This window comes from Sinohyriopsis cumingii, chromosome 7 (genome assembly GCF_028554795.1).
Source record: "Sinohyriopsis cumingii isolate HCF-2022 chromosome 7, ASM2855479v2, whole genome shotgun sequence".
Lineage (NCBI taxonomy): Eukaryota > Metazoa > Mollusca > Bivalvia > Unionida > Unionidae > Sinohyriopsis > Sinohyriopsis cumingii.
Genome location: NC_142967.1, coordinates 131,730,168 through 131,755,732, shown reverse-complemented (window position 1 = coordinate 131,755,732; position 25,565 = coordinate 131,730,168).

The following is a 25,565-nucleotide window of genomic DNA, read 5'->3' as shown; positions in this document are numbered from 1 at the left end:
ACACGCGGGTGACACAATTCGCATTTAGTCTTGATATGTTATAACAAAGACATTATTGATTCGCTTTACTTCCAATAGGCCTTTTTGGTACCGGTCCGTTTTGACCCTGATCCTCGGCCCCTAACGTACTTGGTCCACATAGCATGCTCGACCCATTATATACTGAGCCTTCTGGTCCACGATTGATATAATAGCAATGCGTATGTAATATTCTTTGTTCAATGGACATTTCCTTTTTTTTGCGTTTCTTTCAACAACCCTTTATTTTGCAATGGAAGTATAATGGGAAACAATCATAACCCCATATTAACGAAATTATACTGCATAATCCACAAGTTTAAACATACATACATACATACATACATACATACATACATACATAGCAGCAGGAAAGTTTAACAGACCTTGGTTCCCAGACCAAATTAACCTTCCTACGAGAACTTTTCCCGTAGAAGCCTCTATTTTTATTTTTACGGCCTTCTACGAGGATCAATTTTCGTATATTTCAGACCCAATGCATCAGGCTACCCCAATTGTGTATCACAAAAATATAACAATCCAGGCATAAAAATAAAATTTTCTCTCGAAGATGATCGCAATCTAGGTCATTCGGGGGATTCTCGTCGAGGTGGGAAATTTTTTTTTGTTGTTATTTTTTGTTGCGTGGTCGAGGCTGCTTTGGTCCGATTTACGTCACATTAAAATAATATAATTAAAAATAATATGAGTTCGAATACCAGCGTAGTTGGAGAGCCGCATTCTGCTAGATTAGCGCGAGAACAATTAGCGGCATTAAGGAAATTTATTCCCACGAAGGAATTATTTAAGAAAAAAGTGCGTGAACACGAAGACGCAGAGCAGGGATTTACCGAATTATCGTCGAAATTATTAAAGCCAGTCACGGAAGTAACCGAGCGAGTCTTACTCGGTGACGTGAAAGATCCGGATATCAGAAAACGTGGAATTCTTCCCGTGTTGAGAGATATTGAGAAACATACTCGAATATTACCAGATCAGCTAATACAAGCGCCGCAAGAACCACCGCAAGCAGAGGGATTGGAAGAAGAGGAGGAAAAAGAAGAGGAGGAAGAAGAAGGTCAAGAAAAAGATTCTCGCGAGAAATTGATAGAAAACTTTACTGTTGGTGGTTGGAGTATGATGAGAGAGAAATTTAAAGAATTTGAAGATGATATTGAAGCATTTGGAGAATTTGCGGAAGATTCTTTCAGCGGTAGGATAATTTATTTAACGGAGGAAGGAATAAAAAAGAATAATAAACGAGATATTTGGTTTAATACGCTATACCGAGTTAGATTTAATTTATCCCAGGCGAGGAAAGATAATCCGGATTATCGTCGTTTTTTAGAAGTTGCATCTGCGAGATTTTTGCGTAATAGGGGAATACCACCGAGAAAAGGAAAATCTAAATCTTCGGAGAAACCAAAAGAGAAAATTCAACCACAAGAAGAAATTCAACCTCGGGAATTAGGGGCAAAACCAAAAATAAAATCCATCGATACATCTCCGGTATTTTCTCCTACGAAAATAAAAGTAAAAGAAACTAAATCCGATGTTGCAAAATCTGAAACCACGCCAGGGAAAGTTGTATATAAAAAACTCGATTTTAAACCAGAATTGTATTTTACCGATGATGCTCTCAAATTACTCGATGACAAGGATGAATTAATTAATATCGCTAGATTCGGATTTGATGAAAAGGAAAAATATTTAAAACCAAGATTTCAAGAGACATTGACAAAAACAAAATGGACTTCTGCGGTATTTTTCGCTTCAAAAAGAAAAGTTGCTGATGTCAGCGATCCCGAGTATAAAGAGTTCATGAAAGAAATAAAAATGATAGAGAGGATAGAGCGTTACCCTGAATATGTCCCCGATGACGATGACAAACCATCGTCGGAAGAAAAAACAGGCAGCGGATATACCATTTGTCCTGACAGTGTCATTAACGACGTATCTCGCCTCGAAATATTAATCGGGGGGAAACGAGCCGGAAACAATTCCTCCGAAATAATCAACGAAGCCTCCGATATTTGCTAGCGATTATTTCGAGGCGGAATTATTAATTCCTATATTTACAAAGAGCTCGTCGACGAACTCATCGATTAAAACAATACACTTAGGATAACATGATCGTTCACAAGCATCAACGCAGGCCTAGACAGGTCCGCGTGGCTAACTCTCGATTGCCTGTATACAAATACATCCACGGCAACGGATTCGGCGACATCGTTGGAAGCCTCGTTACAAGAGTAGTCCCTAAAATCGGACCTACAGCTAAGCAAATTGCATCAAAAGCAATAGGAAAGATTGGCGAGACTGTTATCTCCGGTGTTGGTAATTTGGCCAGCAAAGGCTTCGATGTTGTCAAAAGCAAAATATCAAACTTAATGCGTAAAAAAAAACAACCTATCAAATTACCTAGCACCAGCGAAATGCCCAACGATGTTAGTAAAATTATAAACGACGCTGCAAATAAAAAAATAAACGATCTAGCAAAGGAAGTTGCAAACACAAGTTTCATATCGGGTAGCGGTCTTCGTTTTAGATGATAATTTTAATAATAAATGTTCGCACAAGTGTCAAACGAAGTATTCGACATGGACGAACCTGTAGGTAGGGACACCTCCGTGCGTGATTTCCAGTATTTCTCGTACGACACAGTGACGCCAAATGCGCCTAATCGCATTGAAATTCAAGTTCACGATACGACAAGATATTTTCTTCCATCTGAGGCATATATCGAATTTGCTGGCGAACTTTTGAAACATGATAATACCACCTATGGAGCAGATTTTAAAGTTGGATTTGTCAACAACGGTATTATGGCGTTATTTAAGAGCGCCACTTACATGATCGATGGAAGAGAAATTGAATCAATTACAGGTAACGTTGATATAGCAACAACGATTATAGGCCTAGCTAGATACTCGGATGATTTTACCAGATCAGCTGGTCCTAGCATGATGTTTGCCAAAGATAATTCTGATCACGCTGATGATGTCCAGTATACCGTTAGGAGACCGAATAATCACGCTGGTAATGCTACCGCTGACGTCGAAAACATGATAATTAACACCAATGATAATTATAACCTTGGATTTGCCACGCGGAGAGCCATGTTGACTGGCAATGAACGAAGATTCTCCTGCGTGATTCCGCTATCTCACATTTTTGGATTTTGCAGACATTTCAGGAAAGTTATTTACGGAGCGAAACACACAATTTCCTTTGTTCGAGATGACACAGGTAATAACCGAGCTATCTGGCGAGAAGCAGGTGATCAAGGCAAAATATTGCTAACTAAATTTACTTTGTGGATGCCAGCGATAGTCCCATCGATACTTGAGGAAGAAAAATTATTGTCATTCATGAACCAAGGTGGTAAATCTATCATGTCCTGGCTAACAACGACAACCGACTCTATCGACGTTAATATCGACGGGATATTTACTTGGCGAATTGCGTCACAGCAAGGCGTCTCGGCGCCCAGACATATCTTTGTGGCTCTTCAAGCCGCAGACAGATACCAACAAACTCGCAGTCACATGATATTCGACAATTTCAATGCAACAAATGTATCACTGAGGATAAACGGGCAACAAGAACCATCCGAGGAAATATCGATTAATTTTGCCAACAATTTCACCGCCCGCGCATATCATCGATTATTGTGTTTTATGGGTCGCGATCAAAATATCGATACAGGATTGCAAATATCACAGCTGGATTTTAATACCCGTTATCCAATCTATTACTTTTCCCTGGAACATCTTGATTTGGTAAAACAATCCGTCGTTGATATCCATTTCAAAGCCAGAATTAACACAGGTGGACCAGCCAGGGCGATCGCGGTAATTCTCAGTGATAGAACGATGATCCTGGAAGGCATCAGCGGCAGAATGAGAGTCATCGACGCACCTGTCGAAAAAATGTAACGCTGAAAGATTATCATCGAGATTTTCCAAATTTAGATTAAAACGATATTAATATGCCATACGAACACATCAGCGTAACTCTGACCCCGGGTCAGATAAAAAAACTTCAGTCAGCGACAACGAAGCGATGCGGCGTGAAATTAACTCTGAAAAACGATCAAATTCATGGCGGGCCTAACAAACTATCGCTAACTAAAAATCAACACGGACGTTTTATCAAAGCCAAATCAGCGAATTCCGGCGTTCATGTGAATCTTAGTCCAGGTGCCATCAAAGATATGGTCAAAACAGGCGGATTTTTCCCTCTGCTAGCTGCCATTCCTGGATTATTAGCCGCGGCTGCTCCGGCGATAGCAACTGGTCTAGCATCAGGCGCGGCTGGATACGCAGGCAAAAAATTGATGGAAAAAGCAATAGGAGGGCGATATGGTAAAGAAAAGGGAAACGGCCTTTATCTAAGACGCCCCCCGTACGGATCCGGCCTAAGATTAGCGCGCCCTATTCAAATTTAGATTTATCCAACGAAGCAAAGAATAAAAAAATAAAATTTTTCAGAGGCGTATTTATGCGGGATCAACTACCAGAAAAGCCAAATTCCACCGAGACAGGAATAATAAATCTCGATTCAAGTACCGGTCCTGGCACACACTGGGTCGCCTACGCGATTAATCCTCACGAAGTTGTTTATTTTGACTCGTACGGATTAGCGCCACCAAACGAATTCATCGATTACGTGTCAAAATTAAATATTCCGATTTGGTATTCGACACTTCCGACGCAGACGCTAATGGATCCACCGATATGCGGTCCTGAATCGATTAATGTTCTTGATGCGATTTCAAAATCATCCGGTCCGTATCACAAAATTGTATTTGAATACACCGTAGATAAGTATCATGGTTGATATTTACGGAAGATTCCTCTACAGGAAGACAGCAGTGACCGACGTCGATCTATCAAAGTTCGCCACAAAGGAGGATATTAATAATCTTCTATCGCTATCAGAGATAGACTCTAACGAAGTTGCTATTTTTCAGGACAGGGAAGGAAAATTACAAACAAGTAACGTGAAAATAACCGATATAATCAAGCGAGACGAATACAACGATCACATTGATCATTTTACTCGCCTATCAGAATCGGTATTAAAATCCATCGCTGATATCACCGATCTTGTAGCGAAGTTACCCCTGAAGGCCGATATCGCAGATATGAAAAAAAAAGATGGCGAACTATCAGCAACGTTGCTTCTGAAGGCCGATAAAACATTACACGACGATCTTCAAGATAGAGTGACAAAAAGATTCAACAGGCTAAACAACGATCTTAAAAAACTCGACGATGCCCTAGCTAAATTTAGTAAAAAATTTGAGGAAGATATAAAAATATCCGGCGATAATTCCTCCGCCGCGCACGAACTAGCAAAGAAAAAAACCGATCAAGCATCGCACGATGATCTCAGCGAGAAGGTAGGAAAAAGCAACAGAGATATTACTAACATCTTCGCCGATATTACCGAAATAAATACCGTAATGAGTCAGAAAAGCGATAAAACATCGTACCACTACCTTGACGAGAAAACAAGAAAAATCAACGAGGATATTATTAAAATTAACGAGGAAATTTCCGCGATACGTCAAATCGCACACGACGATCTCAGCGAGAATGTAAGAAAAATCAACGAGGATATTACTAAAATTAACGAGGAAATTTCCACGACGCGTGATTTGGCGCGTCAAAAGGTCGATGTATCGTCATACGACGGAGAAATTCGAGATTTAAACGCGAAACTTCTCGGCACAGTTGCAAAAATTGACGAGATTAGCACGAAAATGATAAAAGTATCACCAACGATACTTGATGAAATAAAACGTGTTCCTAGGCATCGTTATGGGAATATGCCAGTACCGAAAGAATTTTATTATATCATACCATTTGTAATACCGTCAAATCTGAAAACATGGGAGCCGGAAAACAACGCATTTAACTTCACTGCGCCAATTACTGGTATATATCGATTGAGTATTTTATCCAGGATAAAATTCAAGATAATAACCAAAGTATACGAATGGCACCATAATTCTGATGAATTTCTTGGAATTTTAAATTTCATTCAAAGAGAAAAAGTCGAAGAAACATTCGAGCTAGAACCACCAGATAGAACAATGACGGAGCCGATTGATTATTATCCGGTTTTCGAATTTATTTGTGAAACTCCAGTATTTAGTTGGATGAGTATTAATAAATGACCGCGTCGGATTATCGATACAATCAGGCGCGTTCATGGCAGGATTCGTTAAAAAAACTCCTCGACGAGTATCAAGCGAAGATAAAAAAATATCAGCGTAGATTAGTTACCATTGATGTTGCCGTATACGCGGTAAGCGCAATCATCGCCGGCGCAGGAATAATCTTATCCGCGGTGACAACAATCGCACCAATCGCAGCAACGATAATAATCTCATCAACAACGACAATCGCGGGTGTTCTTAATATTATCGCAAAAAAATATCCTCATGCACAAGTGAAAAATTGTCCCTGTACACGAGCAAATTATCCCAGGTCAACGAAGCGTATTCGAAATTATCATCGTTGCTTTCTGAAAGTCTCAACGACGGAGTTATATCCGATCTCGAATTTTCCATGATGATAAAAATCTACTCCGAGATTGAACAAATGAATATCAATAATGTCGGAACTAGCTCAAATCGTGACAAACACAACACCACCGATAACAACGCTGATATCGGTAAGCTCAACCAAACCCGAATTCAGCATCGATTTTCCAATCCCAATTAGCGTCAAGGAAATTGCGTTATCACAGTTACGCGTCTATAACAGCTGGCCCAATATTAGATCGAAATCATTCGGTAGGTTATTATCGAATAATTCGCTTGTTTTTGCCAATAAAAACCGTCCCGATGGAACTCCCGATTGGATCGTCGTTGGCATACCAACAGGCAGTTACGAAATTGAGCAAATTAACAAGGAACTCACCGGTAGAATATCGAATATAACCGGCGATACTGAACCGGGGATAAAAATATCCGCGCACGAACCAACGCTGGCATCAATTATCGAAGTAAAATCGCCATATATCGTCGATATTTACCAGTCATCGATTAGGACCGTGCTAGGTTGGCCCGAAACCGCACCTCCGGCAAAACCAGAAAAATCTGATTTTATTATTCCAGGTTGGTCCGAAGAAGCTCCTCCAGAGCCACCGGAACCAAAAAAATCCGATTTTATTACCGATAAAGGATGGTACGGAACTATCAGGCATAAACCTCTAATCCACAGTGCCATCAATCTCATAAACAACTACAAATTTAACCTGGTACTTTTTGCTTTTACTTTTAAGAACGAAAAAATTCTCTCGTGGTTGCCTCTTCCTAAAATCCCTCCAGGTGTCGAAATCGTCGATCTTTCCAAAATTAACAGGATAATAGCCCCCATAGACGGTATCTTGATGAAAAGAACCATCGACGAATTTAATCAAGAACATAAATTACAATTAAATTTACTACGAAAATTCTTTCAGGAATGTATCTTAAATGAATCAGGCTCATGCAGCGAAATTATCAGACACGTGGAGATTTTAAATCAACTCGCGTATGATATTGAATCTTATCACGATATGTTCATTCGGGCGATAATTGATGATATATCAGTTGCCGATTACGATCTTCCTATTAGCAGCTTCAAGTTGATCAAAAATTCAGGAGAAAAACAAAAATTTATGACAGTATTCGGATTAACCGAGGAAACGCTACCAAATTTCAAATTTCCTGATTATGACGTTGATGAAATGAGAAAATCCGTCGTTGATACCATCGATGAGTTATTTTCGAAATTACACGCCGCGTGGACTAAAAAATTACAATCAGAATCGATTCTCAAACACAATAATAATCCAACCGGAGGGGGACGGCGTATCTCGCCGGGTATCGTTAACATAACGGAGGTTATCGCGATTAATCTTCACGCGGATGTCGTTGAAGGTAGCTACAACGCAGATTCGTCTGTGTCAGAACAGGCACAGCAGGGATTCATCTTATATTCGTTTTCACCTAGCGCTTCCCCGGGGTATTTGATAATAAAAGAGCCAGTAAATCCGTTTTATCTGCGATGCCACAATCGATTATTGTCGAAGATAAATTTCAAATTGACGGATCAGAATGGAAATTTACTTGATATACGCGAGGAAACACTTAGTATTAATTTGCTGGTGAGATCGTAAAAATCGAAGATTTTTTTAAGTTCTACCCCGTAAAAAAAACACAAGAAAAGTAGATAAAACACAGCAAAAAATAATATTTTTTTACAAATGCGCGATTTTGACTACCAATTACCCCGTCAAAAATAAGAAAAAATTGATATTTATTTTACAAAATACAAGAAAAATGTACAAATTCCTTGATTTTGACGGGGTAGTTGGTAGTCAAAATCAAGCAATTTCCAACTTATCAAATTATTTTTATTTTTCACAAATTAATTTTATTTATTAAGAACATTAATTTTCACTGAAATTTTTTTTTTTTACTAAAATCAAGGAAAATCGTACAAATTACTTGATTTTGACGGGGTAGTTGGTAGTCAAAATCAAAGAAAAATGTACAATTTTCTTATTTTTGACGGGGTAGTTGGTAGTCAAAATCAAGAAAATTGAGCAATTTCGTCGTATTTAGTAAAAAAAAAAAATTTCAGTGAAGATTAATATTCTTAATAAATAAAATTAATTTGTGAAAAATAAAAATAATTTGATAAGTTGGAAATTGCTTGATTTTGATGGGGTAGTTGGTAGTCAAAATGAAGAAAATTGTGCATTTTTCTTGTATTTTGCAAAATAAATATCAATTTTTTCTTTTTTTTGACGGGGTAGTTGGTAGTCAAAATCAGGAAAATTGAGCAATTTCGTTGTTATTTTAGCAAATTTTTTAATTTTTATTTTTCTTTGTGATAGAAATTTGAAAATCGAAGATTTTTAATTTTTGTTTTCCTCGACTAGCTTTTTTAGTTGCCTAACACGTGAGCTAGTAATTTTTCTTGACTCATACTCGTCGGATAAACTCGATCTCACTTTTTCTACCAGCATCGATAATTTAACAAAATCCTCGATTTGATCGTCACTGACAGACGCGAGTGATTGATACATCGCAGTTTGGATTTTCTTTATAAATTTGTACTCGGATGGTAGCGTGTATCTGTATTCGAGTTTACCTTGAACGATCGTTTCAAACTCGGACCGGATTTTATCTGCGTCCAAATCCGAAGATAAATTTATATTTTTATTTTTCAAATCCTCGATGGCTTTGATGATATCGTTTATGTTTTCCTCATTCATTTATATTATATTTTGTAGTATTTAATTAATTTTCCAAATCTGAAATTATCGGAATATAATAAAATTCGATCCACTCGCCAAATTTATAGGAAAATGTCGCGTTGATTATTTTTTCTGCTGCAAGTCGCACCGAGACTGGATGAATACCGAAATACCTTGCAGCGGCGTTCATCGATGTGAATACAATTTCTTCATTTGTTTCTCGAGTTATCGATTTGACTGCCTTAGCTGATCGATATCCACCATTAAATTTAGTATTTTCGCTCTGGGTTACCGCCCGGAGATTGGATATTTTGTTGTTGATTTTATTTCCATCAATATGATCGATAACAAGGCTACCTTTAATGGGTCCGTGGAAACATTCGAATATAAATCTATGACAGAAATAACTTGTGCATCTTCGTTTTTCGTTTTTGTTGATGGTAAATTTGAGATAACCAAATTTATTAACTTTACCGACTCGATTTCTTGTTTTGATATGTCTGACGATGCCATCCGATGACGCCTCGTATCCGGCGATCGTTGGGTGAGATTTAAATTCGTATATCATTGTTGATTCTGGAATCGCTGATTTTGGATTCATATACGATATCCTATTTGTCTAAATCGTTATTAGCTCGAAATCGATTAATATAATCTTCTTCGCAGGTTATAACGGACGAAGATTTTTTTTCATAATGCCGCCTTAGCTCCCGATAATTTTTTCCTCCACATTTCAGACACAATCGAGTTTTCCCTCGCGTGCCAACCTGGCAAAGTAGACATCGCTGTGGTCCTTTACTGCCATTTCGAATCGCATATATATGAGCGCCGCAGTAATCACCTCTGCAGGATTTATCACAGAAATTTACTGAGCCGATTAATAGCCATTTGCAATGCATATTATTTAGATATTTGTCTAAAATATATTCATGGATGCATTTGATCTTGACGAGGCAGAATACATAATTCCTGAGGTTGATCGAGCTAAGAAAGAGTTCTTCGACGATGGAGCGGTTCACACTTGGTCGACCTGGAAAACAAATTCCATCGATGCTACGATGAATTTGGAGCAAGCTAAAAAAATAATCGAACACATAAAAACCGAACATCCCGAAGAGCGATTTATTTTTGGAATAAAATTTATCGCACAAATGCCTGACGATACTTGGATTATTCGTGATAAACAAGATCCAGTGCGTGGCGGTAAGAAAAATGTTATTCTTGATAAAAATTCTCGACCCGGATTGTTATTGGGAATCGATGGCCCTTATTATGCTAGGGCGTATCCGGCCAGTGCTGTTGTTTACGGAATTTATCGGCTAAATAACAATCCGGATATAAAAAACCTACCTGCGATGAAAAAATCATCGGTGATAAACTGCGTGGCTGAGCGCGTAATCGAACATATGAAAAATGCTCGTCGTGGATCTGGTTTGACACAATCAAGGTTAGATAAAATTAATGCGTGGGCGAAGACCGTCGCTGATGGTGCATCGGTAGATGACGTAGCTGTGTTGAGTAAAAAATTAAAATTTCCAATTACGGTAAAAACGTTATCGGGAGAAATATTATACTCGTCGCCGTATAGATCCCGAGGAGCACCAATCGAGATTATCGATCATAATTCTCACGCGTGGTCGCATTCGGTAATGATATTTCCGCGAGATCGTGTGGTCAAATTTTATCCCGTGGACACCGCGAATTTCGCGGATGCTGCGGAGAATAATAATTCCGATGCTATGTTCAGATTTATCAAAAAATTAAGCGCATCGGATCCGATATCTATCTGGCTGTTTTCAAGCGAAGAAAGGTACGATCAATTTATTCTGCCATGTGGCGATATTTACAGGAACGAAATATTCCACGAGTCGATGAGAAAACTCGCGGTGAAATATTCGTCAAATCCCGATCAGTTACTAACAAATTGCTTTACAATTTCGTCCGTTGCTGCTCATGCCGCCAGAGAAAAAAACTCGTGGAGGCCGACAAGAAACGAATTTCTCGCTGATATTCAACGTAGCTGTATCGAATACGGCCATGGTGGATTGTGGAATACCAGGTACGAGTTCGAGGACATGATTTCCGTTGACATGAGCGCGTGTTATCCTGGAAGTTTTCTTGGATATGGCGATTGTGCCGAGTATTTTGCTAAATTCGGCCATCCTACCAATGAGATGACAAGGGTGGCAATTAACGGACCGTTACCTGATTTTGTTATGACAGGATTCGCTTGCGTCACGTCGTTCGAATTTGCTGAAAATTTGCATAAAATCTGCTACATTTGGTTCGGTAGGCATTTCTCTCAGCGTCGTTGGGTTCCTACGGTGTTGTTGAGATATATGCTAGATTCGTCGATGTTAGTGTCATTGACGGTAAATGAGGCGATTATATCGTATAGGAAACAAATTGATGTGTGGTTGCCCACGGATTGTGATAACGCGAAAGATATAGGAAGAAAAAATAATTGGTAAATTTACTCAGGGTGGATCCGTTGATCACAAGCACAGGCACGCTAGATTGTTTATCAATGATGCTGAGATGGATTTTATAATCGCCGATACGGTATCACGAGGAATATTCTGCAATAGAGAGAATATTATCGTTGATGGAGCAAAGTTAGGTACCGTGATTAGCTATCTTGATGGAGAATCGGCACAATATACTCATCTACGATCGTCGATGCTCGCTTATGTGAGTATAAATTTACTCTCGATGATAAATAAATTTTCCGATATCGCAGTAAGGGTCGCGACGGATTCGCTCTATATCGATAAAAAATACCAGGATAGGTTGGAAAATTTAATTACCGACGGTAGCTCATGGGGAACTTGGAGAATAAAAAACGAGGATATTTTAGGATATTGTGAAGACGCTGATGTTGAAGATTGCGATGAATTTCACCGAGGTAGATTTGGAGAATCTTCGATTCTAGAAATATCGACAGCTGCATCTGCGTTCGACCCAATTTCACGCAGTAAATTCGTTTACCTGAATGGACCTGGCGGTAGCGGTAAAACAACGTGAGCAATAAATTTATTTGCAAATTCTGACATGATCGTGTTGACTCCGACACACAGATTAGCGCGAGAAATAAGGCAGCGCGGTGTTAATTCTTGCACGTACCATAGCTATTTCAAGTACAGCGGTGGATCATGGGATTCGGTGCGCATGGAAGATAAATATATCAATAAGATTATAATCTTCGATGAAATTTGTACGGTGAGTTTAGATATATTAAAATCGTTCCTAGCTTGGCTGGGGGAGAAAAATACCGCGGTGATAATGTGTGGCGATCATGGCCAACCTAATCCTATCGATGGTGAATCGCCTCATGAGTGGCTTAGAAGCTTCGTTGATTATTATGAGGAAATCGACGCTGATCATAGATCGACGGATATTTTGTTGACCGAATTTAAAAAATTAATTCGATTACAGCCGAATAAGATTCAGTGTGACGTCATGAGAAAAATAATCGACGAGACTCCGATGAGCGATTTTCTAAATTTGTGGCGTCCTGATCACTTGATCGTCGCTAGCAGAAAAATTATTCGCGATATCATCCAGGAAATGTTATTCAAGCTGCATTGTGAGAAATTTCCAACATTGCAGGTACTGTTGCGCTACAGGCCCGCTAATACTCGGCGACAAAATATCAGCGTTACTTTGCCGTGCGGAGAGGAAAAAAACTTGGTATTGAATGATATTATCCTCGTTGATATTAATCTTGTCAGTGACGCGTTGAGTGTAGAAAAATCACCGTGGAAATTAGGTTACGCAACAACGATACATTCATCACAAGGATTGACCGTCGATGGTAAAGTTTGGATCGTCGATGATAGAATTTCTTGGTCAAATTTGGTGTATTTGGCCGTGTCGAGAGTAAGAAAACTATCCCAGCTAGGGCGAATTCGAGTAAACTACCTTAGTGACGCTGGTGGTAGTTGAGTATCTTCGGGGACTATTTGTAATTCCTCCTTGGTGAATCCGCGTTGTGGCGCTAATGAATCTAGAATATAAATTGCCGGTCTCCCTGACGATCTTGTTACGGCGGATATTTTGTGAGTTGTGACGCTCCAGATTGGGTCGGTTGCTCTTTTTCTTCCTCCTTCAGCTTCGCCTTCTTTATACAAATACCTGACTGTGACGCTACCTAGCACTGGCTGAATTGTGGAATCTCGCTTTAGGGGTATAATCGATTTTGTGATAGCAATTGCAGGTTTCATTGATATTGTTCGAGTCGTCTCGTTATTTAGCGCGTTAATTACGTGAGGCAATCTCGATACCCAATCGTGAGATCGATTATCTTGAATAAATTCACGTGCGTATTGGTATCCGAATAGTCGTTCTGCGAGCGTTTTGTTGAATCTTTCGACGATAGCCTGATTGCGATGAACACCTACGAGACCGCGACGGATTTTAACGTTATTCTTTTTCATCAATGAGGTAACCGCACCGAGGAATTCTCGACCTGGATCAATCTGGAGAAGATTCGGCCATGTTAATGGGGATCGGGAATAAACTTCGCTGAATGCCTTAGCAATTTCCGTTGATGTTTTATTCAATAATGGCTCTGCTTCCTTATACCTGCTAGCGATATCGACGATGGTCAGAACGTACTTGTATGTGACGCCGTCGACGGTATCGTGAGGGAGAAACATCAAATCCGCTTGATGAACCTCATTGGGGACGCTGACAGTAAAACTCGCGTGCGGTATTTTTTTAGGCGGAGGGAGGTATATCTGCCAAATTGCCTGTTTTGATAGCCACGATTCAGCGACGGATTTTTTTACCGATGCGGCCTTGGCGAGTTTGGCGATTGCTGATTTTCCTCGCCAGAATCCTCGCGGAGAATAATATATTTCTTCCATATCTATTTACCAGCGCCGAATACTAATTTGCCTTTCATCGCGCCTTTGATCAACCAGGATGCTAATTGCTCTTTGAAATTTTTGTTGGGAATTGCGTTTAATGCGTGAATTAACTTTATATCAGCGAGATGCCTTTGCTGTAAATCTCCGCTGTAATATGCGAGGTCGTGGTCGTAGCAAGCTCCATCGATGGCGTTTATCGGATTTTCACCTTGCCTTGGTCGTTTATTCTTATCGAGTCTGATATCGAGTCACGTTCCAGGTCCGCAGTAATTGTATCCTGGTAGATGCTTCTCTCCGGGATATTTTGCCCAGGGTAATCCAGGTAAATTTTTTAAGGAGGCTGCGATGTCTACTCCGGTTCTATTTTTTTTTTGTGAATCTAAATTTACGTGTCTTGCAAACTTCGCATTCTCCCGCGATTGCGTTCCTGTTATTGCGTGTGACGATTTCGGTCGGATTTATCGTAGCTGTGTGCGTACGACACTTAACACAATATAGATCCATGTATTTTATTAACATGAATGTAATTGATTTTTCAGCCACGAAACGACGCGAGCAGGTAAAACATCATGCGGCATTACCAAATTCGATTAGAATGATAATCATTGGCCCGTCAGGATCAGGTAAGACGCAATTGTTGCTGAATCTGATCATGAGATGGCTAAAATGGGATAGGTTGTATCTGGTTGCACCATCCGTCGATGATCAGCGTTGTTATCAGGTACTAAAGGAATTTAGTGACAATACCGATGAAGGCACAATCGAATTCATTACGGATATCAACGAAGCTCCTTCCGTGGAAAATTTGGACGGTGATACTAATAATCTTGTTGTTTACGATGATGTTATGCTAGATAAACAAACTAACCCGGCCAGAATATTCTCGCGTGGCAGACACAAGAATACCGATGTGATTTACGTGACACAGAGATACACGCAAATTCCGAAGGTGATAAGAGATAATTGTAATATTTTATCGGTATTCAATGGCGTGGATACACACACGCTGAGAAATATCCATCAGACCTGGTGCAACGGTGACATGGATATAAATAAATTCAAAAATTTGTTCAGCCACGCTCAGATGACTCCGCATGGTTTCATCACGATAAATCTGCATGATCCACGTGGTCGGTATCGTATCGGTCTTGATCAAATTTATTCATGAAAATGCAGCCTCGACCATGCAACAAAAAATAATAACAAAAAAAAAAATATCCCACCTCGACGAGAATCCCCCGAATGACCTAGATTGCGATCATCTTCGAGAGAAAATTTTATTTTTATGCCTGGATTGTTATATTTTTGTGATATACAATTGGGGTAGCCTGATGCATTGGGTCTGAAATATACGAAAATTGATCCTCGTAGAAGGCCGTAAAAATAAAAATAGAGGCTTCTACGGGAAAAGTTCTCGTAGGAAGGTTAATTTGGTCTGGGAACCAAGGTCTGTTAAACTTTCCTGCTGCTCATACATGCATGCATACATACATACATACATACAGCAGCAGAGAGAGTGAACCGACCTTTTGCTGGAACGTCATTTTTAAAAAAAAAAAACTTTCTACGAAAACAAAAAAAACAAAATAGGTCAATAACGCCAAACCAAAGTCTCTAACTGACAGAGAGTTTCTCTAATTGGTTTAGTTTATTTTGTTACTTTATTTTTGTCGTTAGTGTTTTTTTTTTTTTTTTTTTAAAACGTATGGGCATTTTTTTTTACCCGCCAGACGTTTTATTGTGGTCGCACCCTCTCTGCTGCTATAATTAGACCAGTCTTTCATCCAAAGATTTTATCAAGTCCTATACGATATCGTGTTCTAGGGTCATGTAAATTTATTGTTATAAATCCGTGCGGGTAATTAAATCATCACTGATAACATAATGGCATCAGCTACGGAATCTTATACAGCTAGATTAGCTCGAGAGCGACTAGAAGCAATAAAGACATTTCTTCCTGTTCGTGATTCTGTCAGACAAAAACTACAAGAACGCCAAGAATCTCAAGTTGAATTTGCAGAAGGTACAGAACAGTTATTTAAACCTGTTACAAAAATAACTGAAAGAGTTGTTCCTACAACTGAAGGTGTTATTCCACCAATAAAACAAACTGCCGGGCAACCTTAAAAAAAATAGCGAGAAAAACTAAACAAACAGAAAAGAACAAAGCAATAGATGTTGCTGAACGTGGATTTGCTCAAAAAGAAAGATATGTAAAACCTGACTTTATTAAATACCGAAAAGCTGAAAATTGGGTTAAAGGAATATATCTCCTTTCTAAAGATAAAGATTATCTTAGATCGATTGATCCAGATTTTATTGAATTTCAACAAAAAGTACAACATACAAAAGATACTCTTAGAACATTAACAAGTCCACCAACAAAAGAAGAAGAAGAATTTTACGACGCACCTGGCGCCGGCGCTACTGAAAGTGGTTTTCCTTCCCTGACTGCGCCAGGAGGAAGTGGTTTTATTGCTTGTCCTAACAATATTCTTTCTGACGCAAATATATTAGAAAGTTTGATTGGAGGAAAACGTGTTGGAAATAATTCTCCGGAAATCATTAATGAAATCTCTGATATTTGTCGACGATTATTTATGGACGATTAATCATGGATATTAATGTTTATCAATCTCTCATCGATGAAATTGCTGATGATTAACACAGTGATTAGACAAATGTATAACAAATAAGATGATCATACATAATGCTCAACGCGGACCGATCATGACCAGAGTTATAAACTCACGATTACCAACTTAAAGAAGCGATTTACGGAAATGGACTTGGCGATGTCGTTCAGGGTCTAATTAAAAGGATAGCCCCAAAAGCATACCGATTGCAAAACAACAAGGAATGAAAGCTGTTGATCTTGTTCGTGAAAAAATTCCTGGCGCAGTTGGTGATGTTGCTGATAAAGCGTTCTTGGCAGTCAAGGATAGACTAGAAATATTAATACGACGAAGACCTCAGTCACCAGCGAAACTGGCCAGCACTGAAGTTATGCTTGTAAATGTCAGTAAAATAATAAATCAAGCCGCAGATCAAAAACTAACAAGAGTTGGCCGATGAAGCAGAAAAAATATAACTGCTTATATGACAGCAGTAAGTGGTCTTCGTTTAATATGATAAAAATTATAATAAAATGTTCAAGCGTATATCCGATCCAGCGTTTGACATGGGTGTGCCAGTTCTCAAGGATGAATCTTACGAGATTATCAGTTTTTTTCTTATGAAGCACGACAGCCAAATCAGCGTGGACGAATTGAATTACAGGTTTAAGATACAAGCAAATATTTCTTTCATGCTGCAGCATTTATTGAAGTAGAAGGTAAAATTATAAAAACAGATGATTCTTAATTTGCAGCTGGTTTTAGAGTTGGTTTTGTTAATAACGGTATTATGGCGTTATTTGACAGTGTTACGTATATCACTGACGGAAGAAATATTGAAACAATCCAGAAGGACATCTACGTTGCCACGACTATATTGGGTCTAGCAAGATATTCAGATGATTATACAAGATCAGCTGGTCCATCAGTGATGTTTACAAAAGACATTACTGACCAGACCTCATCTTTTGCTACAAGTAGAACGAGTTACTGCGCCTGATCCACAACCAACCCGCCACAGCATTTATGATGTTACACTCTGCCAATCCAAGTTATAATCTAGGATATATTATTGAATTTTGATCAAAATCATGTAGCACTTGCATTTCATCGGTTAATGACATTTATGGGACGTGATCAAAATATATATATAATGGTTTGCAAATATCACAATACGATTTTACAAGTCTGTATCCGATTCATGAATTTTCTCTGGAACATCTTGATTTAAATAGACAATCTGTCGTTGATATACATTTCCAGGCTCGGGTAAATAGAGGAGCTATAGCTAATTACAGAGCAATTACAGGTATACTCCGCGGTAAAGCAATGTTACTTGAAGGTGTTGGTGGACGAATGAGAGTTATTGATGCCATCATAAAAAACATGTACTTAAATCGCTCACGATGTTTATAATGTAATACCATCACGTTGGTGTCAGTCTGACTCCTGGTCAGATTAAAAAGCTTCACTCAAGTTCAGCAAAGAGCTGCGGGGAAAAAAATCACTAAAAAATCAGACCACAGGTGGTCAGAATAAATTATCGCTAACTGAATGTCAATTTAAACATTTCAATAGCGCCAAACAATCAAAATCAGGCGTTAAACTCAATCTTTATGCTGGTGCGATTAAAGACCCAATTAAAACAGGTGGCATATTTCCATTTCTTGCAGCTATACCAGCTTTAATAGCCGCTGCAGCTCCAGTTGTTGCAAAAGCAGCTGCATTGGGCTCAACTGGAACTGCTGCTGAAATGGCATTAAAGAAAGCAACAGGACAGGGATTTAAGAAAATAGGGAAAGGCCTAAGATTACCAGGAACTCCTTATCGATACGGAAAATGTCTGAGACTTCCAGAAACACTTTGTTGATCCGTCCTGTGTCTAACTTTGATTTACTTGATGCTGCTAAAAATTAAATATAAAAAATGTCAGAAGTGTTTGTATGCGTGATCAATTACCAGACCAACCAAACAATGTTGAGTTGAAACAGGTATCGTTAACCTTGATAACAGTTCTGGTCCTGGTACTCATTGGGTTGCATACGCGATTGATCCACGTGAAATTATTTATTTTGATTCGTATGTTTTGGCTCCACCGAAAGATTTTTTAAATTACGAAAACACAGTAAAAACTCTGGTCTGGTATTCAACATTGCCAACACAAACAATAACCCATCCGCCAATACGCGGCCGTGAAGCGATTGCTGTACTCGACGCTATATCAAAATCAATATTACCACCTCATAAAGTCGTGCACGAGTATACAGGTAACCGTCAATCGTTTTAAACAGATCTTAAAGCATAATGTAGATATTTACGTAAGATCTTCTATCAAAGACAAGAAACAAAGATGATATATATTGGTCGAATTACGCGACCAAAGATGAGTTCGCCGACATTATGAACCGCTCTGGAGTTGACCAGGATGAGATTGTTATTTTTCAGGATAAATACGGTGTTTTAAAGACGAGTAACATTAAATGGAATGATATGGTACGTAGAGTTCTGGGTGCTACCTTGGATAACATTCCAGTATTTACTGAAGGCGGTAGAATCAGAGACTCATATGTGTCAATCGCAACTATTAGAAGTGAAATTACAAAAAGTGTTGCTATCTTTTACAACCTACCGGTGATACAATGACAGGTGAACCCAACATGAATGGAAATAAAATAGTTGTTTTAAGAGATCTGACATCTAATGAAGATGACGCAACAAAAAAAAAATATGTGGGTAGTAACTATAATACAGTAGATACTAAATTAACCACGGTACGAGTTGAGTTTGACTCTCACGTAAATATGTTTTTTAAATCTTCGTAGAAACTTGCAAAAACTCAATAAAATTGCAGATGATTTCTTTGGAAGTCAGTTGATTGTCGACGTGAAGCTCGTTGATATTAACGCAAAACTTGGCGATATTAAAACAATCATATCAGATGCTGAAACGATTAATAAACGATTAGGTGTTATCAGAGATCCTAAATCATTTTCAGAGTTAATCACGATAGCGCAGAATAATATTGATAATGTCAGAAAAAAACTAGAAGTTGTTATAAGTGGATTTCCTGATATCGTTAAAAAATTAATCTGATTAAAATTCCCCACAAGCAAATTATCAACGTGGTATATACAGTAGCGTCTGACCAAGCATTATGGTCACCACTCAATAAAACCATAAAACATTGCGCTGAGATTACCGGTATATACAGGCTCTCAGTAACTGGTGTTGTAACCTTTATAATATCTACCACAATTTCACGGCGTTATCCACTGACTCCGTCAGGTGGATCTCCTGGATCTATGTTAGTGGTGTTAGATCAAAACGACGAGGAAACATTTACTGTGGAACCCGAAGAAAAAAAAACTCGGCTTGATTTATTGTTGGTGCCTTGAATAAGTAGTTAAATTCCCACCTAATTAAAATATAATGAGCCTTCCAATCAATGTTCAGAAAGTTAGGTACAATGAAGCACATAAATGGCAAACAAAACTAAAAAAAAAATATCGTTGAGGAGTATAGAGTAAAAGTAACAAAATATCGTTGACGTGTAGTTATCGTTGACATAATTATTTATTCAGTGTCTGCTGTTATTGCTGGAACCGGTATATCATTATCAACAATAACAATGATGGCGCCAGCAATTATAACAGTTTGTGTTTCAACCGCAACAACGATTGCTGGCCTTCTTAATATCATAACCAAAAAAATATGTACTCGACAAATGCAAAATTGCATGATTATATAGTAAAATTACACGCATCAACGCTAGCATATTCCAAATCATCCAAGTTAATATTAGCAAGTCTTATCGATGGAAAAATAACAGATTTTGAGTTCACGGAGATGATTAAAATCTACAAGGAAGTAATAGCTGTGATAGAATCCACGCCTGATTTAGGAAAACAGGATTTAAATAAAAATGTCAACTCCGAACGAGTTACAGGAACATATTGTCGTTAACACAACTCCGTCAAGAACTACAATGATATTAGTACGTTCAACCAGATCCAGAATTTAGCGTTAACTTTCCAACTGCAATTCGCGCGAATAAGATAGCGCTAGCCCAATTACGAGTATATCATAGTTGGCCAAATATCAGATCAAAATCATTCGGTGAATTATCAGCAAATAATTCGCTTGTATTTGCAAATAACACTAAAGACGACGGAACTCCCGATTGGTAAGTTGTCGGCGTACCTACAGGTAATTAACAAATCGAACAAATCAATGGAGAATTTCAACGCAGACATAGTTATAACAGTTCACGAACCGACATTATCAGATGCGATTGAAATATATTCGCAAGATTATGTTGTAGATATTTAGCAATCTTCAATCAGATCTGTTTTAGGTTAGCATATAAAGAAATATCAAAACCAGAGCTAAATGAGTTCCTTACAGACAAAAAAATATTTATAAAACTTCCAAAATATCGAAAAGAATACCCATGGACTACGATAGGACGAATAATAGCAGATACTTCTGATCCTGACAATTTATTTACCACATCTGTTGGTAAAACAACTTCCTAAAATAGCAAGAACAATATATGATTCTGAAGACAAAACCTTTGTTCCAGTTATCTATGAAAATTAAATTCAAACATTTTTCTGACGATATTAAACCTGAATATACACGCTTGCTTGGTAACCTATGAAATTTATTTTCTAATATCACGCAATACTATAATGACGATGCAAAACAACAAATCATCGAAACAATACAACATCTAAGTCAAGTTGCATCATAGCTTGAATATGTCAACTGGATTATTAGTGAAGAGGTTGTGTTTGACGAAAAAATATGTGGACAAACTCCATAAGGTATTACATTTTATACTACACTAAAAATGTATTTCTCGATCATTATAAAATAATTGAAGCAGATCTGTTAAGATTTGTAATACCAGAATTTAGAACTGACGAACTAAAGAAATAACTTGACGATCTTATCAATGAAAACTTTTCTAAAATGTTTGAGTGATGGAAAAAGAAATAGCCACACCAGGATCTCTTCTCAGATAAAACAATAAGCAATACGGTGGCGGCAGATATATTTCACCAGAAATTGTAAATATAACATCAACAATCGCAGTCAATCTTGTATGTGATGCAATTGATGGGAGCTATCAAACAGATCTTTAAAAATCCAGTCAGGCTCAGCAAGGATACATTTTATATACATTTACTCCTCAAGTACCTCCTGGATATTTGATTGTACAGGAACCAACAAATCTGCTGTATCTATGATGTCATAATAATTTATTGTCAAGAAAACATTTCAAACTTACTGACCAGAGCGGACACTTAATTGATTTATGTGAAGAATCTCTGAAGATAAATTTATATGTGAAATCTTAACGATTTTTGATCATGAAAATATTTTTGCTGATTGTTTTACAATTAATTATTTAATCAAGAGGTATTACATAATGTACCACCAAGTGAGAATTTTTATACACGACAAAGACGTACTTGAAAACGAAATCAGAACAATAATGACACCGCTCCAAGTCGGAGCAGAACAATTTAGTGTCAATATAATTATTGATGAATATGGCAATGAAAATATTTTATTGGCGCAGGAATAATTAAATGAACTGCAGCGAGAACATATTATTATGATTACGTGTGATAGAGATCAGATTATGAATTATGCACATTCTTGTATTGAATTTGATCAACTTCAAAAAAATATTGTCTAATTCATTAGATTGATAGGTATAACAGTTTCATAGAATAAATTATTTTACAAAGTCCAGATTTTTTTAAAACTGATTCTCTTGGGCAAAATCACTACTTTCACTAGTGATGTTGTTACTACAATCACTGACAGCACTTTCGTTTTCGGCTTAATTGTCTAACACGTGTGTTTATAATCTTTTCCTTTCGTATTCGTGACACAATTCTGACCTAATTTTTTCGATCGCTCGTGAAAGCGAGACGAATTTATCAACTTCTGTTTGAAGAAATACAACGCAATTGTGTCGAATACGGACACGGGGGATTATGGAATACTAAATACGATTATGGAAATGTTATTTTTGTTGATATGGTTGCATGTTATCCGGGAAGAAGTTTTCTTGGTATCGGAGATTTTCTAAGTTTTTCGAGCGATTTGGACATCCCACACACGAGATGACCAGACTATCGATAAATGGACCATTACCAAATTTTCACCGGACTGTATTTGCTTATATCGAGTCATTTAAGTTTCCTGAAAATCTTCATCCGATTTGTTATGTTTGGTCTGGCAAACATTTTTCAGAAAAAATGTGGGCATCAATAGTTTTATTACGGTATGTGCTCGATGTAAAAATACTATTATGGTCGATTGTAAGTGAAGCAATTATGTCATATCGTCCGCAGAAAGAAATTTGCTTACCACAACAAAACAAATATTCTGATGATGAGAATCCTGATATGACTGATTTTGAAAATAAAATCACAAAAGATATTGGCAGAAAAATAATCGGTAAATTCACCCAAGGAGGTTCACATGATCATAAACGACATTGTACAAGCTTGATTATAGATGATGATGAACACGATTTTATAATTGCTGGTACAACGAATAGAACTTCGTTTATAAGTCGAGAAAAAGTTTTCTTGCCAAATGGAACAAAATTAGGTACAATTGTATGTTATATTGATGGTGAGTCAACGCACTTTACTCATTTAAAATGTTCTATGGTCGCGTACGTTTCGATAAATCTATTATCGATGATAAAAAGAGTTTCTGAGTTTGCTGTCAGAGTCGCTACGGATTCGTTTTATATCAACAAGAATACAGGATTTCTAGAACAACTACGTATCGGCACTTGTGCTTCATGGGGTGAATGGAGAATAAAACAAATAAATATACTTAATTATTCTGAATCCGCCGACTTTGAAATTAAGGGTATTTATTGCCAAAAAAATCAAATGTCAAAATTATCATCTGCACCATCGGTAGTTGATCCTGTAGCTAGACATGAAACAGTTTACCTTAATGGGCCTGCTGTTCTGGTAAAACAACTTGAGTGATCGAATTATTCTTGAACAGTTGTTCAGAAATAGTTGTATTAACACATAGACACAAACTCGCAAGAGAAATGAAAGAAAGAAATATTAAATCATGCACTTATCATAAATTATTTTCGATGGAAGGGATGTAAATGGACTCCCGAACGCATGAGAGAGAAATATATTCCAAAGATTATTGTTTGGGATGAAATATGCACTGTTTCATTAGAAATATTAAAAATATTTCTTGATTGGTTATTGACAAAAATACTGCTATAATAATGTGTGGTGATCATGGTCAATCGCCACCATTTGTTGGATTGTCTCCACATGGATGGTTAAAGAATTTTGTGGATTATTATGAAGAAATAACTGATGATCAGAGAGCACTTGATCCAGAATTAAGAGAATTTAAGAAATTAATCAGACTACAACCGAATAAAATAATGCGTGAAATAATTTCAGAAACTCCTACGAGCAACTCTTGGAATATATGGAGACCAAATGATTTGATAGTTGCAAGTAGAAAGATAGTTCGTGATACACTTCAACAACAATTTTTTTATATTAGATAAATAAAAAAAAATTCAAATCTACCCGTACTTTTGTGTTATCGACCAACATATACGCGACGGCATAATATCCAAGTTGATATACCAGGATTGTCAGAAAAACAAAATATTGTTGGAAATGATATTGTTTTAGTTCCTGTCAGTGTTGTTGAGAGCGCGGTAACTCCTGACGGAGTCAGGGACAAAACTCCATGGACGCTAGGATACGCAATGACAATTCATTCATCACAAGGATTAACAATCTCTGACACAAATTTTGGATCGTCGATGATCGTATCGAATGGTGAAACTTAGTTTATCTCGCAGTGTCTCGAGTCGGAAGAATATCTCAGCTGCGGAGAATTGTCCTAGACTTCACAGAAAATAATAATCAAATTCAGGAAACCATTGTCGGCAATGAGAATGATATAGTAAATTTGTTTTAGTTATAAAAAATGTGCCAAAATAATAAATAAACTCGACTTTGATCTCGATGATGAATTTATCATGACATTGAATCAACGACAGAATAATCACTGTGCGAGCTTTAAAACAGTAATGTTGTGGCACTATTCAAAAAATAATCTAAGACAATTTACCGTAGACAGAATGAATAGCAATTTTGGTCATACTCGCGAAAATGTAATGCTGACCTGTCTTGAATGTAATCGACGCAGTGGTGCTAATTTACAAAAGTGAATGCGGTGGTAATTTTGTGTCTTCGGGAATTACTTGAAATTGTTCACGTACAAATTCACGCTGAGGAGCAGATAAATCTAGTCTGTAGATTGCAGGTCTAACCGTGGATCTTACCAATCTAGAAATTGTATGTGTCGTAACACTCCAAATAGGAACAGTCGCTCTTTTTTTACCACCTTCAAGTTCACCAGGTTCATATAAATACCTGACAGTAACATTATCTAATACTGGTTGTTTGGAAAAGTCATGTCGTTGAATTGGTATATATATTTATTTTTTGTAATTGCATTAGCGTGTTTCATGGCAGTTATTCGAGTAATATCATTATTTAGTGCAGTTAGCACACTTGGTAATCTTGCAACCCATTCGAGGGATCGTATATTTTTCTGAATTATTTCCTTCGCATATTGATATCCAAATAACTGCTCAGCAAGTGTTCAATTAAATCGTTCAACAATTCCCTGATGACGACGAATTGCAGTATGTCCTCGTCTTATTTTGACGTTATGTTTTTCATCAGAGATGATACTGTAGCAAGAA